Genomic DNA, 20,405 nt, shown 5'->3' on the forward strand with positions numbered 1-20,405 from the left:
ATTCAGATTCGTGAACAACAGTAATAAGTGGCATGATGGAAAAAAAGCAAGGGATTTCATGAGTATTTGATGTCTAGGTACGTATTTCCCTCAAGTGCCAGGAGCCTTCTGATTTCCACAAGGACAACTGCATATGAAAGGAATATAAAGTATTTATTATTGCAGAGTATTCAACAATAGCCTTGCATTTACAAAATTTAACTGGAAGTCCCACTAAGAATCTAAGGACTTCTAGGTAGATAAAGAACACTCTATGAAATCTCTATATTGGTAGCTAGATAGTGCCACAAGGTAAAAACAAGAAAAGAAAGATGCTTTGGAAATGCTCATTCCCAGAGAAAGCAATACCACATTCTACAAACTTAAAGTCACTGAGAAGCCAACACTTGGTAAGTGGATGGAGTACAAGGACTAATCACAAGGATCTCCTTTTGGTTCGGTTTGGTTTTTTAAGATTTAAAAAAAATAGAAATTATGTAATTGGGCCTAAATGTTTATGTAGTTTAGAAGATGATTTATTGCAACATTTTGACTGGTGTTTACAAGAAACCTTTCAATTTACTTACTTTCATTGAAGGATCCAAAAAAATTCAAAATTTTCTTGAAAGTGGAATAACTTCTTGGAAGCATCTTCTGACCAGATTTGGCTTTAGCTAAAATTACACACTTCTATTATTCTTGTTTTTGCATCTGGTGTATGTATATCTGATGGACACTGATGATTTTCCTCTCAGAAAAGGCCCTCTAAATATCCACTTGAATTTCAGTGCTCAGTGACAAGGAAGAACATCACAGGGGGAGCAGGGAGTTAGGGTCTCGTAAGTGAGGCTGGAAAGGGCAAAGATCTAGGAGAAATAGATCAACAAAGGCCACGGATATAAACAGTCAGTCTCAGGGACATCGGCCATGCTGCTTGGTTAAGTTGGCCAAACTACAGGCTCTGAACTGATCAAGCACCATCCCTGTTTTGTTCCTGACTGTGGCTATAACAACCTGCCCCCACCCTAGTGATGTTACGGTGCTAACAAAACCAGTGTGCCCAACTCCTGTACAGGCCCTTTACTTTACTCCGTTTCACAACCAAAGACCTCCTTACTCTCTTCAGTACATCACTATCACCCCTGTGCACACTCTACAGCTTAATTATAAGACGTAGTGGCTCAGAGTATGAGTTGTGGAGTCAGACTTCTGTTCAGGTCCTGCCTTTACTACTTTATACCATTGTGGCCTTGGACAAGTTACTTTCTTCATCCATAAAGGATGATCTACAAACAGTTTTCTTTTTTTCCCCCCTTTTTTAGCTGATTAAAAGCTAATCATTATTTGTAACTTTACTTATATCTGGAGAACCTCTACATTTAGGAATCTTGATACAAGGCAGAGACGGCTTCCCAGTATGGAAACTGGAAAGGTGGGACGGACATTCATCATGCCAGGCTACCTTGCAGCTAGGGCGCAGTCACATGATCAAACCTAGCTAATCAGACTCACCCCCTCAGGACTTTGACTCAAAGAAGCAGGGCTGGTAGAGAATCATTCCAGGACTAGGTGGCACAAATCTGACAGGAAGGTCCACTTTTTCAGGCAGCAGAGACAAAAGGGTCAATGGGTACATTAGAGTTGTCAACAACAGCAGTGCAAGTTGAGACATCTGGAGTTTAGTGGTGTCAGTTCTGAGACATAATTTTGGCTGAGGTGAAAAGTAGTTGCTTAACAGAAATATATTAAGACTAGAAGGAAAACAGAAACAGAGCAAGAAAAACAGAACTGATCAAATCAGTCCTCTATTTTAAAACCTTTAAAAGCTTTCTATCCTATAGAATAATATTCAATTAGCTTGAACATAAATCTCCTCAGAATTTGGTCAACTGAAACTTTCTAAACTGAAATCCTGGGGCTAGATCCATACAACTTAGTCTCAAACCACAACAGACTCCTCTCCAGGTTGCAAATATTATCATTCACATTCATGCCTTTACTACCTACTCCCACTCACCCTTAAGGGCCCTTCTCAAAATTACCTTCCCTGGTGCAGCCTTCTATAACTCCTTTACCAGGGTAGAATCAATTGCTCCCTTCCTTGGTATTCCCCTAGTCCTCTGTAAGTGCCTAATGTAAGCATTTACCACAGGAAATTGTGATTTGCACGCCTGCCCCAGAGTACATTAGTTTTTAAATTTTCTTATTCCTAGAATCTAGCACATTGCCAGTCAGTTGATGGGTATTCAACAAATAAGTAAGTGTAAATATGAAGTGCAAGAATCTAGTTTGAAAAGAAACCAACAAAAAAAAATCTTTAATAATTAAGGCTTAGTTTGGTCCTCGTCAGGAAATACATTTGTGTCTAGAGGGTCTATAAGGGAAAAGCAAAAAAATGTGATTTTTTTTTTTTTTACACACAGTTGCTGATGGGGGAACCACATAAATTCAGGCACCTAACTGGAAGCAGAATTAAGTGAACAGATCCTGACATTCCAATAAACGTTTTTCTCCAACAAACACATGATCAGTGCTCCTCAGGCCACAAAGAAGTATGTTAAGACAGGAGGCAAGAGTAAGTGAAATTTAAGATAAGCTTACTTGTTTTACTCTTCTACTTTAGTTTGGAAGCATAAGAATTTTTGTGGAGGAGTTCTAAAGATACTTTGTAATACATAACGCAAATAAGGATATACGGCACTTGAAAAAGGAAGACCCTATATGCATGGATGAAACCAACATCCTGTGTAGGAAGTCTTGTCCAATGCACTGTCTTCATCAAGTCTTCAAATCTGTAGACTTCTCCATTTCTCTCTATTCATTAAGCCCTCATGTCCTCAAATCCTTCCTTATCAGATCAAAATCATTGCTCTATCACTAAAATTACTCCTGGGCAAATATGTACAAACCCCCCGCCCCTTCTATAACCCCTGCCTAGCAAAATCCCAACTCTGTTAACTATGGAATTTTGGCAGGGCTCACTCTTGATCTACCTACCCCTTCTCACCTTCTCAGAGAGGCTGCCCCATCATTAATTCCTCTCTCCTGCATCCTCAAACACCTCCTCTTTCTTTTTCAATCCTGTCAGTACTCAAACATACTCTAATATCCCCCATCTTTTAAAAATGTCCTCCCTTGACCTGCAATCCTCACCAGAGACCATCTTCTCTCTGCTTCCCTTCACAGCCAATCTTTCCCTAAAAGGTTTTCTACATATTCATATCCACTACCTCACTGCCCATTTACCATAATCTAAATCCTGCCTCTACTTCTAAGGTTATTCTTACTAAAGCCACCAATGACCTCAAAATCATTAAGTTCTCATCTTACTAAACTACCAACCACATCCAACCAAATTGACCTCTCTCTTCTTATTTAAACCCTCTCTTCAAGCCCTCCTATGACACCATATTCTCCTGACTGTCTTCTTAATTCTACTTGTACCTTATTAGGCTCATTAAACAACAGAACCTCTTCTATGTGGCCTTTAGATTTTAGAGGTTCAGGGCTCAGTTCTGGGGCTTCTTCCTTTCTTTATTTACTATATGATATTTATTAGTAATATCTTATACACTCATACACTTATACACTTATATAGATGTTTTAAGTGGCATCTACGCATACTGATCAATTTTCAACTTATATCTCTAAATGGAGACCCTTTTAACTAACTAAATCTTTAACATTACTACTGTAATGTCTCAAATACATTTCAACCATAATATATTAAATTTTGATTTCCCCCTCAGTTGTTCTAACTCCAGCCTTCCCTATTTCAGCAAACGGCATCTTTTCCACCCTCCTAATTGCACTAGCCAAAAATCTGGGAGTCACACTTGTCACTTCCTTCTTTCTCATCCCCTCCTCCAAGGCATCTCCAAGTCCTGTCTACCTCACTGACAAAATATACCTGAATCAACTAACTCCTGTCCATCTTCATGCTATCCCTGGAATCCAAGCTGCTATGATCTTGTCTTGGGCTAAAGCAGTAATACTACATTACCCATTCTTGTCTCCTCCAGTTGATTTTCCACACAGTAGCCAAAGTGGTCTTGGCTACTTAAATCCAATTGTGTAGTTCCCTTGCTTAAAAGCTTGCAATGGCCTGTCATTTTTGTTAAGATAAAATCCAAAGTCCTTAAAACAGACCACACACCTTGCATGATCTGGCCCCTTCCCATAGCTCTAACCTTATCCCATCACCCTCACTCCCACACACACACCACACTCCAGCCACACTGGTCACCTTTTCCTTCCTCAAATGCTCCCAGTTCTTCTCCTCCCCAGGGCCTTCATATTGTGCTTCTATCTGCCTGGAACAATCTTCTCTCCAAGTCATTCCTCAGGTAATTGCTACTCATCCTTCAAATCATCTTTGTGTCATTCTCAGAAAGGTTTTTCCTGACTTCCCAAACTAACATCAATTGTAATCTTTGAAGATTGTACTTCCCAATTTTCCACTGCAGTTCTCAGATCAATTTGAAATTACATAATTTTACATAGTCTGTTTCTCAAGTAGATCATAAGTTCTACAAGCACAGGAACTGTGTCCATTTTGTCCACTGCTACGTTCTCAGTGCTGATAAACATTTGTCAATGGATGGGAAATGAGCATTTTTTTAAAGCTGTGTTTGGCTGTCCTCATCTGATTTAGGAGGGTAGGAAATTGCTGATGTCCAAAGAAGACAAAATTGACTACACACCATTAAGACACAGAAGGACAACACACAGAGCAGGGGACATGGCCAAGATACTATGGAATAAAACCCCAGCTCTGTTCTCTGAATGATTGGCATAGAGAGAAGGGGTCAGAATGGAGATTAGAGCTGATTAAAGTTACACATTCTATTAGATGGAGTTGCAACTATTCATTTTAATTTCTGCTCTCATGCCTCTCTTCCTATTGTTCATGAACTTAAAGATTCTATTAAACCACCAGACTGAAAGCTTTAAGTGCATTTACAAAAGTATGTACTTTTGTACATTTGGCATAAAAGTATTAGGTTTACTGCCTCATTTCACTGAGCTATACACTGGTTCCTCTGTCCAAGAGTGCAAACAAGAACATTTTGCTTTTGATTTTATGACTCATCTTGTTACAGACATAAAATAATGAGGCTGAAAGAGATGCTAGATGGATGGGGAAAAGAAAAAGTCTAGAGCTGTGAATAATATTCTTGTAGACTCTCCAGTAAAATGAAATAATAAACAAATTTCATACCACTCTTGGGCCAGTCCAGATCTAGCGATTAAAATGTTCTATTCCAGAAATCCTATCAATGATCATGGGAATTACATGAACCAGTAATCAAAAGAGTCTTCAACCCACCATTGCTTCCCCCCAAAGAATAAAGGTCAGAACCTAAAAATCATAAAAAGTTTGTTTCACTTTCTTATTTCACTTCCAGATACTTTCTCATTCTGAAGCTGAAAAACTTTAGCCTGTTGGGTATTTCCTAAGCATAATTTTCTTCTGTTCTGCAGAATACTCAAACCAAATAAATTAAGAATGAAGTGGATATTAATTCCTTTGCTACGCTGGTGACTAAATTTAAATTTATATTATAGTCTTCAAAATATACCTTAAATACACTGTCTTTCCTGCTAAATGGGAAGTCAGATACCATTCCATTCAAGCACCTAGCTTAGCAGGTTTTGGCTTTTTTCTAAAGGGTAATAAAACTTATATCAATCAGCATATTCAATATAAGATTTGATAATGAGGGTTGTTAAGCAAGAAAAATTGAGCTTCAAACTTCGGTACTCTTAAACCTTTCTGGACCTTTAATGATTTGAGGTTTTGCTTTGCCTTCGGTCATTTTTGAATGTTAATCATAGTCATAAAGTATAGTGAGAAGATAGCAGGTACAGGAGATTAAACATATTTTCCACTAATCTCAAATCATGATCTGAAAGATGGTTTCTTGAACAAAGCACCAATAGGTAATTCATTGGCATTTACCTTTTTCTCCTAAAGATAGATTATACAAAAATTGCAATCAACTAGAAGTTCTGCCAAACTAAGGCCTTTGTACAAAGCTTTAAGAACAAACAAAATGTTCCTAGGTGAAATCCTGTAGAGCTAGGGAACTTCTAATACAGTAATCTTTTGCTGCATTAAAACCAGTCCAAGAGCTCACCAGCAGTTTCTTCCCCTGGAATTCAATAACAGAGATGCAGTTGTTAGAAAGAGGAGTGGGCTTCAGATTCAGAAAGCAACTGAACATATTTGCTCAGACCACTATGATCTCTGCTTCCTGAATCAAGGTGTCTCCATGAAGTATTATACTGTAAGCATTTTAATATTGTCATAAATTGATATGCAGCTTGAGAAACCACACATTTTCACAATTAAACCCAAATAAACCAGGACATTACACTTCAACCGTTGTACATTTTTCCTTTGTACCCTATCTACTTTCCCAGCTTAGGCCACAAAAACCTGATCTGAAAGGCTTATTTTCATCCTCAGAGCTGAGCGCATGAGAATGAGCAATTTTTAAAATCAGCAGAAGTAATGCAAAAAAATAAAAATAAATTAAAAAGGAGACAGGCTATGGAAAGTAAAGTAAGCAATAGGGAAAATCATGACCATTTGAACTGGGCTTACTCTTGGGCCCAAATAACCTACTCCTACACTCTGACAGACACAGACCAGCCATCCGAGAGCATGGTCGGGGAGGACTCTGCTTTCCAAAGGTCTTTGTGAAATGGAATCTGCACTGTCTCACTGGTGACATCGTTCAACTTTTCACCTTTGAAGACCCGAGGAAGCTAATGCCAAAGAGCCTCCCTGTGCTCTCTCCTCACCCGGCAGGCCCTGCAGCATTCTAGATCAGCTTACAAGAGGCTCCTGGGAAGCTGAGTTCCAGCCATTCTCTCCATTACTCTTGGCATATGTCTGGGCTGTCAGGGAGTCGAGGCCAACAGGAGCAAAATCGTGAGTCCTAAAAGAACTGCTCCATCTTGACCAGCACCCAGGACCCAGTCAGAATCAGAACTGGCCTCTCATTTTAACATGATGAAATCACAGTCTAGAAGGGATGTGTTACTTAACCAATGTCACACCACCAAGGAGGGCTTATACTAGGAGATGAAACGACAGTTTGACCCCGACCATCTCTTTTTCCTTTCCTCCTCTACTGCCATCCCTCAACCAAACCGGCCAGCTAGAAGAAAGGCTGGCTCATGCAGCCCTATATTTTGCTAGCTTATTTGTCTAAAACTTGTGTTAATGTGACATGAGTTGAGAAGCAGAATAGCCACGGAGGAAAGGCAGCAGTCTGCAACATGATACAATTTTACAGAAGTCACTTCTCCTTGTAAGATGGTCCAGCCACCAGCTCTCTGTTTCTCCATGTTTCCCAACCATTTTGGCAGAGTGTCATCTCTCTAGCCTCTAGAGTTACATATGGTGTAAGATCTCACTGTGTAAACTGACAGCAGAACCACTCCAAGTTCTCCCCCATAGAAAGGGACTGGTAGGATCCCCCGTGTCAGAAAAACAGAAAGAATTTGTATTGCAAATAGCAAAGTTTTCACCAGGAACAAAAGGTTCCTCTTTCTAAGTAAGGGTCCCTAATCATTTTGTGCATAAACCCCTTTGCAGTCAGGTAACATCTATAATGCTTTCTCACAATAATGTTTCTTAAGGCATAAAAAAACCCTGAAAAGAATACAAAGGAAACCAGTTATATTTAAATACCAGTATCAAAATGTTAAAAAAACTAATTACTGATATAACAATATACTCTTTATTAATGTATGAAATACAAGGTCTATTTGTGGATTTAATTATATTTTCAAAGTAGTGTTGAATATAAACAATATCTTAGGATATAGGAAACAAATGTAATGTGATACAAAAATATCTGTAGTTTCTATTAATGACTAAGTCACAGGTAACTTAAATACCATTGTAAGTAGGTGCCTATATTCATAATGAAAGAAAATGCTAGATTTCATTAGAAATTAGGGAAAAATCAAGGTGTTCTTTCTTTTCAATCCAAGTCCACAGAATGTCTGAATTCTATCCATGGACCCCAGGTGAAGAACCCTTGCTCTGAAGAATCATTATGACTTACTGATGGCCATTTGCACTGACTAATGAGTACATATCATGTACACTTGAGCGTACTCAGTTTAACATTTCTTAATGTCATTACCTTTAAATTGAAGGTTATCCAGGAGCCAGTAGGAATTAGATTACTCTGCCATCACTTTCACTAGACCAAGAGCTAATATATTCTCATTAGCTCAATTAGCTCAGAAGCATTATTTCCCAGAGTGAGATCATTGCACCAGCAAATATTGATTATTCACATGGATTATAGCAGGTCTTAGGTGAAAGTCTTGTCTCTGGGGTTGTATACACAGGCCAACATCTCAGCTGAGAATGTCATGGTGAAGCACTGATTAAATGAGTTTAGGGGTCTCCATTTATCATAGGGAAGTAAAGAAAGATCCCCTACACAGGAAGTGGGGACCAGCTGTTGCCTACCTCCATGTTATGGAGTTAGACAAAACCACAATGCTGAGAAATTCAACTTGGTTCATGAAATTCACATTGCTTTCTTTGCGTTTTCTAATTCTTTGTGTTTACTAATACTCTTATTCTATTCTGCTATTCTTGTCTCTACGTTTCAGTAGATAATAAATGCATTCTTCACTAAACACTATCTCTAAATCATTCTCTCTTTTTACCTCTGCATGTTAGTATTTGCTACACAACTAAATTATAAGTCATGTATAAGGCAGAATACACACTTACTTGTCAAAGCACTGAGCACAGCTCAGCTCTGGGCACATTATAGAAATTTTTATAAATGCTTGCCTATTGACTAGAGGAAACGGGAAATATTGAAAAAGACAGGAGCAAATATATTAACTTCTTTGCTGACCACTCTTTGTTTTCACGGGTGTTCTGTTTCTGAAAAAAGTAAGTAAATACATCAGACAAGTCAGAGGGAATTGATGCATTGGGATTGTTTAGATAATAGTTGCCAAGGACAGATAATGTTCTCTTTGGGGAAGCCATAGGAGTAAAAATGTTATTTAGAATCCATGTATGTGTTGGTTCTTGGTGACAGCAGCATCGCCCAAGCCTAGTGTTCATTCATTCATTCATTCATTCAACAAACATGTAATGAGGGCTCACTGGGTATGAAAGAGAAAGAAAACTTACTTCAGGGCTTTAGGAAATCAAAGCTTGAAAAGCTAACAATAATCCCATCTGATTCCCTCCATTCCTTCCTTTGCTGCTACCCAAATTAGACATGGAATCAATGAAACTTCTTCCTGTCACTGGCTCCCATCTCAGTTGTGTGTTATTTGTGTAACAACTTTCTTCTCTAAATCATGTTGCTGCCAAATGAGTCTTAATAATTATAACAGTATTTAATAATAAATAGATAATAACTCAAATGTTCACAATAAGCAAATGGTTGAGGAAAAAAGTATTCCTACAAAATACGGTACAACTAAAAAAAAAAACTATGTTCATGAAGAGTTTTTAACCATGGGGGCATTAGTGTTGTTATGTGAAGTACAAAAACTGAAAATAAATTGCATACACATTGTTATCTCAACCATATAAACACACACAAAGAAATAGAACTGGACAGAAACAGCAAAATATTAACCATGAGTATGACTCTTAGTGACTGACCATAGACATTTTTTATTTTTTTTATTTTATTTTTTTTAAAGATTTTATTTATTCATTTGAGACACAGAGATACAGAGAGAGAGAGAGCATGAGCAGGGAGAGAGGCAGAGGGAGAGGGAGAAGCAGGCTCCCCGCTGAGCCAGGAGCCCGATGTGGGGCTTGATCCCAGGACCCTGGGATCATGACCTGAGCCGAAGGCAGACACTTAACCATCTGAGCCACCCAGGCGCCCCATAGACATTTTTTAAATATAGAAACTTACAAAGAATAATGAAAATGTACAACTTTTATACATCTTTAGGTCCACTATTTCCTTTTATTGACCAAAAAAGAATTCCCAAACTACAAATCTGATTTTGCGAATCATAACCCTGGCTCATCATCCTTCAGTGCCTTACTATGACTTAGTGAACAGAAGTCAATTCTCTTGGACTAGACTAGCTTTCAAAGGCCTCTACACACTGGAGGCCCGTCCTTTGCAGCAGTTTCTCCCACTGCTTCCTTCCAGATGATACTTCATGGTATATCACCCCCAGGCTCTCTAGTCTCTGAACTTTTGCTCAGACTGTTGCTTCTTTTCAGAGCTGGATTAGGGAGAGGGCCAGATGGCAACTACTCCAGCAGTGTTCAAGAATGTAGTGAAATGGAGCAAACTGTGTTTACTAGGACTCCATTCAGAAACAGCACTGTAGGTGTTAGGAAGGAATAATTTAATAAAGCCACTTGGGCTTGGGGAGGATTGGCAGGGGTAACTGTGAATAACCACAGATGGCAGGTGGCTAGACTGCCTTCCAGGGGGAGTGGATCCAGGTAACCATAGGGCTTTTACCCTGCTAAACAAATAAGGTACAAGCTGGGGACCAGAGCTAAATGACTTGGGGCAGTACAGAAGAGGCTTCTGTGGGTCTTATCTTCTCTACTACACAAATGTTGAACAGATATTTTTAAACCACCAGTTAGAAGGCCTACCAAGCCATAAACCCAGTCATGGGGCTTACACCTTTGTCCAGCTTCTCCTGTAAGGCTCTCAGCTCCTTCCTGCTCTATCATCACCTCCTTACCTCTCCCACCCAACACCATCTAAACACGGCCATTTTCTGAATTCTTTTTGCTCTTGGTTGATATGGCACTTCTCATTCCATTTTGTTTTAAGACTATTTGAGGATGTTCCTTACCTCCTTCATTAGATTAAAAACTTCTTATTTATTTTTAATTGCACCTAGCAGACTACTCAACACATATTAAATAAATGAATGACTGAATAAACTATCAGGATGCTAAGCCTAGAAGACAGAGATTCATTAAGAATAAGAAGAGGTCCTACAGATATGTTACAAAAGGTGATTCATTTGGACCACTTTGACTCAAGATGTGTGAAAAAAAAGTCAGAGTTGCTTAAGATTCTAACTCGGTGTGGCTGTAAGCTAGAGAAACAAACTCTGTAGCATCCAGGGCCCATCTCAGAGCGTATTTCAGTGTCGCTGTCTGACAGCTGACTATAAACCGTCCTATATCTTTCGTGAGAAAATGCCATTGAAATGTGAATAATCTGAAGCTCCACTGGAATCCCCTAAGTAATTTCACCTAGATGAGCGGCTCTCCAGCCTGATGTCACATTGAGTTCTTTGGGTGGAGGTGGGAGCTGAACAGACGCTCAGAACGGCGAGCTATAAATAGAAGACTGCCTCACACATTCTAATAACAATAACCACCACTGAACTATTTAGCCATTGCTTGCTATATTTCACACTCCTCATATTTCCCGACTCATTTGCAAGAGTCAGGCCTCTGCCATGAATCACAACTGTGTTGCTGGCTTAATCTATTCTTCCAGAATTAACCTCCAAACTCAGCAGAAAATCACAAGTCCCAAAGTAAGTGGTCCCTCACACAGGTAAATTGGATCATCTCCCTTTTCATTCCTCTGGGCATCGCATCTCCCCTGGGAAGCTGTTCCCAAACACATGGCTAGCCAGCTCCTATCACAATCTTTCCTCAATAGCTCCAGTGCTCTCTCTAGCCCTGGTTGCCAAGACCCAATTTTATCACTTCCTATAGCTTGTTTGGTAGGAACTTCATTTGTATGGGCTCTGGCTATCTAGTTAGGCTGGGATTTTCTTAAGATCCTGGTCAGATCTTCCCTTTCCTCTCCATCCAGAGCTCTGCAAGTAATAACTGCTTAAAAGACTTAAATACTAATTTATAGTGTCATTTGTTTTCAATCTTGTGAGACTGCCATTAAAAATTCTATTTTGAAAGCAATTCAGAAACAAAGAAAAAAGTACAGTCCGAAGAAGATGTTTGGTATACATTAGGTTACATGCTGCCTATTAACTACAATTTATACATCTTAAGCCCATTTTGTCCATGTCTAATTGACCATTCTAACTTTCATAGTGCTGGTGAAAAATATCCAAATGGACCCTCTTAGAGGGGCTGGATGAAGTCAGTATTTTCAGGTCTGCTAAAGTGAATATTCTGCTAGATAAAAATCTTCCTTCACTAAGCACCAGAAGTCAGCCTTTTATGAACCTAATTAGGTATTGAGATTTATAGGAGCTCTGAAGAAATTCACAGTTCTCATGTATCTTCCCTACAACAAAAAGCTGCCATGGAACTAGAAGCTGCTCTATCCACATGTATTCCTTTTGAATAGAGGCAGTGGGTTTCCCAGAAGCCCCTGCATTGGGTGTTTGAATGTCCCCTACAATATCCAGAACCACTGCAATAAAGGGAAACAGGCTGCGTCTTGACTCCTTTCATCCTCTTTGGGATATTTTCAGTTAAAGAAAATAATTAATTGAGATATAGTAAAATAGACACTCAAATTCCTACATTTAAAATTTACATTTTGATATTTTATCTTTTTTATTATTATAAAAGAAATGAAATATTACATATAAAGTTGAAGTCCCTTCCCATTGTCAGTCTACACCTCCTTCCCCAAAGAATTTAGTGTGATAAATTCATAAATATATAGAAGTTTTTTAAACTTCTACATAATTAGTTTGAATAATATGGATTTGTTAATCTTCAACTGTTTTTGACCCAGAGAATGCAATTTCACATCGTTTTGTGAGTGTGGCTTTTAAAATGTACATAAATGATACTGTACCATATAACTCTGTAATTTGCTGTTTTCACTCAATAGTATGTTTTAAATGTCTCTATCTACATTTGGAGAGTTAGTGCATTCACTTTAACAGTTATATGGGATCCTGCTATATATTGGTGCTGCTTTGTACTGTTTGCCATTACAAAAAAAAAAAAAAAAAAAGGCTAACAATGGGCATCTGTGCCCATTCCATCCTTGAATACAACAGTGACAGATTCTCAAGAATATATAATAAAAAGTAGAATTGCTCAATTACAAAATGCATTTTCAATTAAACAAGAGAGTGTCAATTTGCTGTCCCCAGTGATTATACTGCTCAAACTTCCACCAGCAATAAATGAGAATTCTTACTTTCACACACTCTCACAAAACTTGATACTATCAGATTTTTTTAATCTTTGCCAATGTGAGGGATAAGAAGTCATTTCTATCTGGGACTTTCTTTTTGTTTTTTTTTTATTACTAGTGGGATTGTAATAGCTCTAATTTTCAGCTAGTACTTCTTACCTTAAACTAAAACCTACAACTTACACCATTTCCTATGTCAGTAATTCTCAACCTTTTGTTCTTAGAACCCCTTTATGATCTTTAAAAATGATTGGGTACTCCAAAGAGCTTTTGTGCATGTGAGTTCTATCTATTAATATTTACTATATTAGAAATTTTTACGGCAAATTATTTAAATATTTAGTAATAAATATAAAAATTATAAACCAATTATATATTAACATAAATAAAATATTTTACTAAAAATAACCATATTTTCCAAAACAAAATATTGAGTGAGCAGAGTGACATTATTTTGCATCTTGGAAAATAACTTTAATGTTTCTGACTTAATAGAAGACAGCTGGATTCTCATACCTGCTTCTGTACTCAATCTGTTGTGATATGTTGGTTGGAGTATATAAAGAAAATCCAGCCTTACACAGTAGTTGGAAAAGGGAAAAGAATTTTGATAGCTTTTTCAGATAACTGGAAATTCTTTGATACTACCCAAAACTCAATTCATCATAGTGTCTTAAAGGTTAGCTGCAATATGGAATCTGAAACCATATCAATGACCATTTTGTCTTCTGTTGCATTAAAATCCTTTGATCTATCTTACACGTTAAATGGATCTTGGATCCATGAAGGATTTTGTGACAGCATGCATTGGTCATCTAGAAAATATTAATTCACTGGGTTATCAGATCTTCTACATGTTGACACATTTCATTATATAATATCAAAAAGTCATATTAGTGATATTGCTGTTAATCTCATCAGAGAAGTCTTTAAGGATTAGGAAGCTGTCAAGTTCCTGATGGGAGATAGAGGTTTTCCAAAATTCTAATTTCCACTTGAAAGCTTGAATTTTTATCATTGGCAACACATGCTCAGGTTTCTTTGGATTGATAAGCTCATTTTGTTCATTTTTAAGAAAATGTATACCAAATATCCAAGTCTGCATAACCATAGTTTATCAGGCATTCTTTTCATTTAAAATACCATCCCATGGTAAAAAGTAGCCAGTTCAGCTTGCAACTAAAACAACTGCACACTTGCTCTTCCTCAGAGCAATCATTATAATCGGATATACAGAAGACTTACTTTATGCATTCTTCCCATTCCGTCACACAGAATATTAAAAAGATGTGTATTCAAGGTTTGACATTTCATAAAATTAATCATTCCTACTGTTTCACCAAGGAGATTTTTAAAAGAACTTATTTATTTCTATGTCCCATGTATGGTAGTAAAGACTCCAATGACCATTAGTACAGTTTGGTACCACTGTGTTTTTTGCTAAGGTTCCAGCAGTTTTACTACCATTGTTTTTGTACCACGAGTACCAACACAGTAAATAGGCAAATAATATTTTAATATTATTATGAAAATAGTTTTGACCTCACAGATGCCCTGAAAGGATCTCCGGGAACCCAGGGATCCACAAATCACACTTTGAGAACCACTGTCCTACATTATATGCCCTTTAGGACCACTTGCCAGTTATCAATTTACTGCCTCTCAATTCCAAATTCACCCTTCATTGCCTGCTCTGTGAATAGAAATGAGCCCTGAAATATTTTCCTCTGTCAGCAGGCATGATGTTAACCTCTGTCAATAGAAGGGGAAGGAGAGACACTACATGAGGAAGGGAACTTCCTTCCTGATTTCAGATCCAGCATGCATGGCTTCTCCAACACCCAGCCCCTGCAGCACACTCAGTTTCTCCAGCATCCAGATCTTATGTGCACAGAGGCCAGCATCAGTCAGTGGCCAACAGCTTACCCCAGCACTCTCCTTTCACAGCAGAACATCTCCAGCAAGATACCTTCCTGTGATGCTTTCCTCGACATTCTAGAGGGTGGACTTCTGGAAAATTCCAGAGGACAGATTTTCAGCAAGCTCCACCAGCAGGGCACCATGCAACAAATGTTATCCAATGAGCCACAACCATGCCCTCTAGCAAGATCTGGATCTCAGCCCTGGGGGGACTTTTCCTTGGGTGCTCTGGGGGTAGTTCATGCTCCTCATATGTGCTTTTTCTATACTCTCTAGCATTCTTTAGTTTTTCTAATTCCTCACAACTCCAATCCTCTTGCTATAGCTAATAATTCTTTATATGCAACTTTACATGGTTTATACCTTCATATTGGATCCTGACTGATATAGACCATATAGAACATAACTTAATTTTCCCATTTCTAAAACATCTTTTTTTTTTTTTAAGATTTTATTTATTTATTTGACAGAGAGAGACACACAGTGAGAGAGGGAACACAAGCAGGGGGAGTGGGAGAGGGAGAAGCAGGCTTCCCATGCAACAGAGAGCCTGATGCGGGGCTCGATCCCAAGACCCTAGGATCATGACCTGAGCCGAAGGCAGACGCTTAACAACTGAGCCACCCAGGCACCCCTAAAACATCACCTTTGATAGTTACTATCAAAGATGTTCTAATCTGTAGAAAAAAAACCCTAAACAATGAAACTCAGGTGATTTTAGGAAAGAAAATAGAAGATACAGAGAAATTAAAAGTCCAGGGCATAATGTTTAAAATGGGGAGGATATGAATGAGGGCTAATGAAAATGCCCTCAGGAAATTCAGGCATTTGAGGGATCCAATCAACCAGGAGGGGAATTAACTAATAATCTATTAGGGTGACCTATTTTGTGTTCACCTTGTGTAATGGTTTTCTATTGCTGCAATGTATTACCATAAAGTCATGGACTGAAAACAATAAAAAATTATGATCTTACTAATCTGAAAGTCTGAAGTCCAAAATGGGTCTCCCTGCACTAAAATCAACATATTGACAGGGCCACATTCCTCCCTGCAGGCTGTAAGGGAGAATCCATTTCCTTGCCCTTTCTAGCTTCTGGAGGCCACTCATAATTCCTTCAAAGCCAGCAATGGAGGGTTATGTCCTCATGTCATATCTCTCTGACCTTCCTTTCTTAATCCTTCTTTTGCTCTTAAGGATCCTTGTGATTACAATGGATCTACCCAGTAAACAGGATAACCTCCCTATTATAAGGTCAGCTGATTAACGTCAATTCCCCTTTGCCAAATAAGGTAGCATATTTACAGGTTCCAGGGATTAGAATGTGGACATCTTTGAAGGACCATTATATTGCCTATCACACCTTAGTGTATGATGTCTTCTGGAGCTCACTCAGTCAGGCTTAAAGGAAGGAATGTTGAAGAAAAAAAAATAATGATATCAAAGAAAGTCACCATTTTTTAAGACATAAGCTTTTTAGGAGACTGTGTTGTGTTTTGTTTTTGTTAAGTACATTTATGACTATAATGCCAGTTTTTACTTTCAAGGAGGTTAAAATTTAACATAGAAAAATAAAACAGTCAGAGGGGTTGTTCAAGATGGTGGCGTAGGAAGATCCTGAACTCACCTCCTCCCACAGACACAACAAATTCACAACTACATATGGAACAATTTCCTCTGAAAAAGACCTGAAAATCTATGAACACAGCCTCCACAAGAAAGGATAAAAGCTCAGCATCACAACAGGTAGGAGAGGCAGACACACAGTCTCACAAAAACAAACAACACACACACACACACACACACACACACACACACCAAGTTCTGTGATCCACAACTGGGAGGGATCTCAAAAATATGGCATTATTTTCCTGAAAAGTGAGGGGTCTGTGCTCTACATCAAGCATCCTAATATCTACATCCTACATAGGAGTCAAGACCCCAAAGCACCTGCCCTTGAAACCCAGTAAGGATTATGTCCAGGAAAACCACAGAACTGTAGGGAACAAGAACCTCCTCTTAAGGGGCTCACACACAGACTCACACAACCCCAGGACCCAGCACAAAAACAGCAGATTGAAAAATGCCTAGACCATGTGTGAAGGACCCACACTAATCTTGAAGTGTCTGCCAGAGAGGCAGATACTTGTTGAGACTCCTTCCAGGGACAGAGACACTAACGGGGGCCATTTTTGTAATCTCATTCTAATCTGCTGGTGCCAGTGTTGGTGGGCACCATTTTGGAACTCTTCCTCTAGCTTGTTGTTGTGGGAGGACCCCCTTGCTGAGGGTCTTGTTCACCCAGTGCCACAGCTGTACACTGTGGCCAGATCAAATGAAAGCTTCACCCACCCTCATACCACAGTTGTGACCCCACCACAGCAGGCAGGCACACACAGCTTACATAGGCAACACCTCTTGAACACCTGGCCCAGGTAGGGAGGGATAGTACTTCTGAGACGCATGGGACATCTCCTCAATTGCAAACACAACAGTTAGAGACATACCTTTCAAGTCCATACTACTTTAGTTACTACTGTACCATCCCAGTAGGAAGAAGAACAGCTCAGCCAATGAGAGAGTGTCACAACTCAGCCAAGAGACAAACCAAGAAACAAACTCTTAATTATAGAGAACAAATGGATGGTTACCAGAGGGTAGGGAAGTGGGGGGTTGGGTTAAATAGGTGATGGGGATTAAGGAGTGCACTTGTGGTGATAAACACCGGGTAATGTATGAAAATTGTTGAATCACTACATTGTACACCTGAAACTAATATAACACTGTATGTTAACTAACTGAAATGAAAATAAAAACTTTAAAAAAGAAGCCATTATACTTCAAACTCCCAGTTTACTCCAATAGACATTTAGTTTGTAACAGCCCTCCTAACTTCCTTCTTCACTCTCTTAAAAAAAAAAAAAAAAAAACCTCCTTTTGTTCTCCAGACTTCCTGCTTTTACAGTAGCTTCCTTGTCCCAGATTGTAATTCTCTGCTATTCCCTATTAAACCCATTTTTGTTGGAAAAAGAACTGGCATTTTTATTTTTAAGGTTAACATACTAAAAGGAAAAAAATGCCAACCAAAAATTTTCTGCATGGCAAGATTATCATTCAGAATTAAAAAAGAGACAGTTTCCCAATTTTGCAAAAACTAAAGGAGTTCAGCACCATTAAACCAGCCTTACAAGAAATTGTAAACTGACTTTTTAAGGCTGAAAAAAAATTAAGTAAGTAAGTAATAACAAGAAAACATATGGAAGTAAAAATCTCACTGTAAAAGGTAACTATATAAAAAAGATAGTGGATCAATCACTTATAAAGCAAGTATAAAGGTTAAAAAATAATAGCAGTAAAATGAACTAAAACTACAATAATTTGGTAAGGAATACAGAAAATAAGATGTAGAATCTGACATAAAAAATGTTAAATGTGAGCTAGTGGGGGATAAAAATGTCAAATTTTGGAGTGTATTTAAATGTAAGTTCCTATCAACTTAAAACTGACTGTTATATACTTAAAATATTATACATGAACTGCACAGTTACCACAAAGCAAAAACATATAGTAAATACACAAAAGAAAATGAGAAATTCTAAACACAACACCAAAGAAAGCCATTAAGTTACAAGGGAAGAAAGAAAGAAAAGAAAGGAATAGAGAGGAACTACAAAAACAGCCAGAAAACAAATAACAAAATTGCAATTAGTACATACCTATCGATAATTACTTTAAATGTAAATGGACTAAATTCTCCAATCAAAAGACATAGAGTGGCTGAATGGATTAAAAAACAAAACAAAACAAAGAAAAACAAGACATCCATATACTGCCTTCAAGACTCACTTCAGAAGTAACAATACACAGACCAAAAGTGAAGGAATAGAGAAAAATATTCCATGCAAATGGAAACAAAAAGAAAGCTGGTATAGCTATACTCATATCCAACAAAATAGACTTTAAAACAAAGACTGTAATAAAATACAAAGAAGGGCACTGCCTAATGATAAAGGGGTCAATCCAGAAAGAAGATATAAAATTTATAAATATCTATGCACCCAACATAGGAGTACCAAAATATATAAAGCAAATATTAACAGAACTAAAAATTGACAGCAATGCAATAATAATAGGTCTTTTTAACAGCACATTTACATCAATGGATAGACAGAGAATCAATAAGAAAATATTGGCCTTGAATGACACTATAGACCAGGTGGATTTAATAGATATACACAGAACATTCCATCTAAAAGCAACAGAATACACATTCTTCTCAAGTGCACATGGAATATTATCCAGGACAGATCACATCATGCCAAAAAAACAAGTCTCAAGAAGACTGAAATCATATCAAGCATCTTTTCTGACCACAATAGTATGAAACTAGGAATAAACTGGAAAAACCACAAAAATGCGAAGATTAAACAACATGCTACTAAACAATCAATAAGTCATTGAAAAAAATCAAAGGCAAGATTTTTAAGAAAAATACCTAGAGACAAAAACAAAAATGGCATACCAAATCTATGAAATTCAGCAAAAGCAGTTCTAATTGCAGAGTTCATAGCAATATAGGCCTACCTCAAGAAACAAGAAAAATCTCAAATAAGCAATCAAACTTTATACCTAAAGGAACTAGAAAGAGAATAACAAATGAAACTTGAAGTTAGTAGATGGAAGGAAATAAAAAAGATCAGAACAGAAATAAACAAAATAGAGACTGAAAAGACAATAGAAAAGATCAATGCAACTCAGAACTGGTTCTTTAAAAAGATAAACCAAACTGACAAATCTTTAGCTAGATTAACCAAGAAAAAAGGAGAGAGGGCTCAAATAAAATCTGAAATGAAAGAGGAAAGGTTACAACTGATACCACAGAAATACAACGCATCATAAGAAACTACTACAAACAAGTATACACCAACAAATTGGACAACCTAGAAGAAATAGATAAATTCCTAGAAATACACAACCCTCCAAGACTGAGTCATGAAGAAGCAGAAAACCTGAATAGACCAATTTCTAATAAGGATATTGAATCAGTAATCAAAAATCTCCCAAAAATGAAAGCCCAGGACCAGACCATTTCACTGGTGAATTCTACCAAACATTCAGATTTAATACCTATCCTCAAACTTCCAAAAAACTGAAGAAGAGGGAATGCTCCCAAACTCATTTTACAAGGCTGGCATTACCCTGATACCAAAGCCAGACAAGGTTACCACAAGAAAAGAAAATTACAGGGCAATATGCTTAATGAATATAGATGCAAAAATCTTCAATAATTAGCTAGTGAATTCAACAATATATTAAAAGGATCATACAGCATAAGCAAGTGGGAAAGTGAGACTTATTTCAGGTATGTAAGGATGG

The sequence above is a fragment of the Halichoerus grypus genome, chromosome 4 (assembly GCF_964656455.1).
Source record: "Halichoerus grypus chromosome 4, mHalGry1.hap1.1, whole genome shotgun sequence".
In the NCBI taxonomy this organism is placed as follows: Eukaryota; Metazoa; Chordata; class Mammalia; order Carnivora; family Phocidae; genus Halichoerus; species Halichoerus grypus.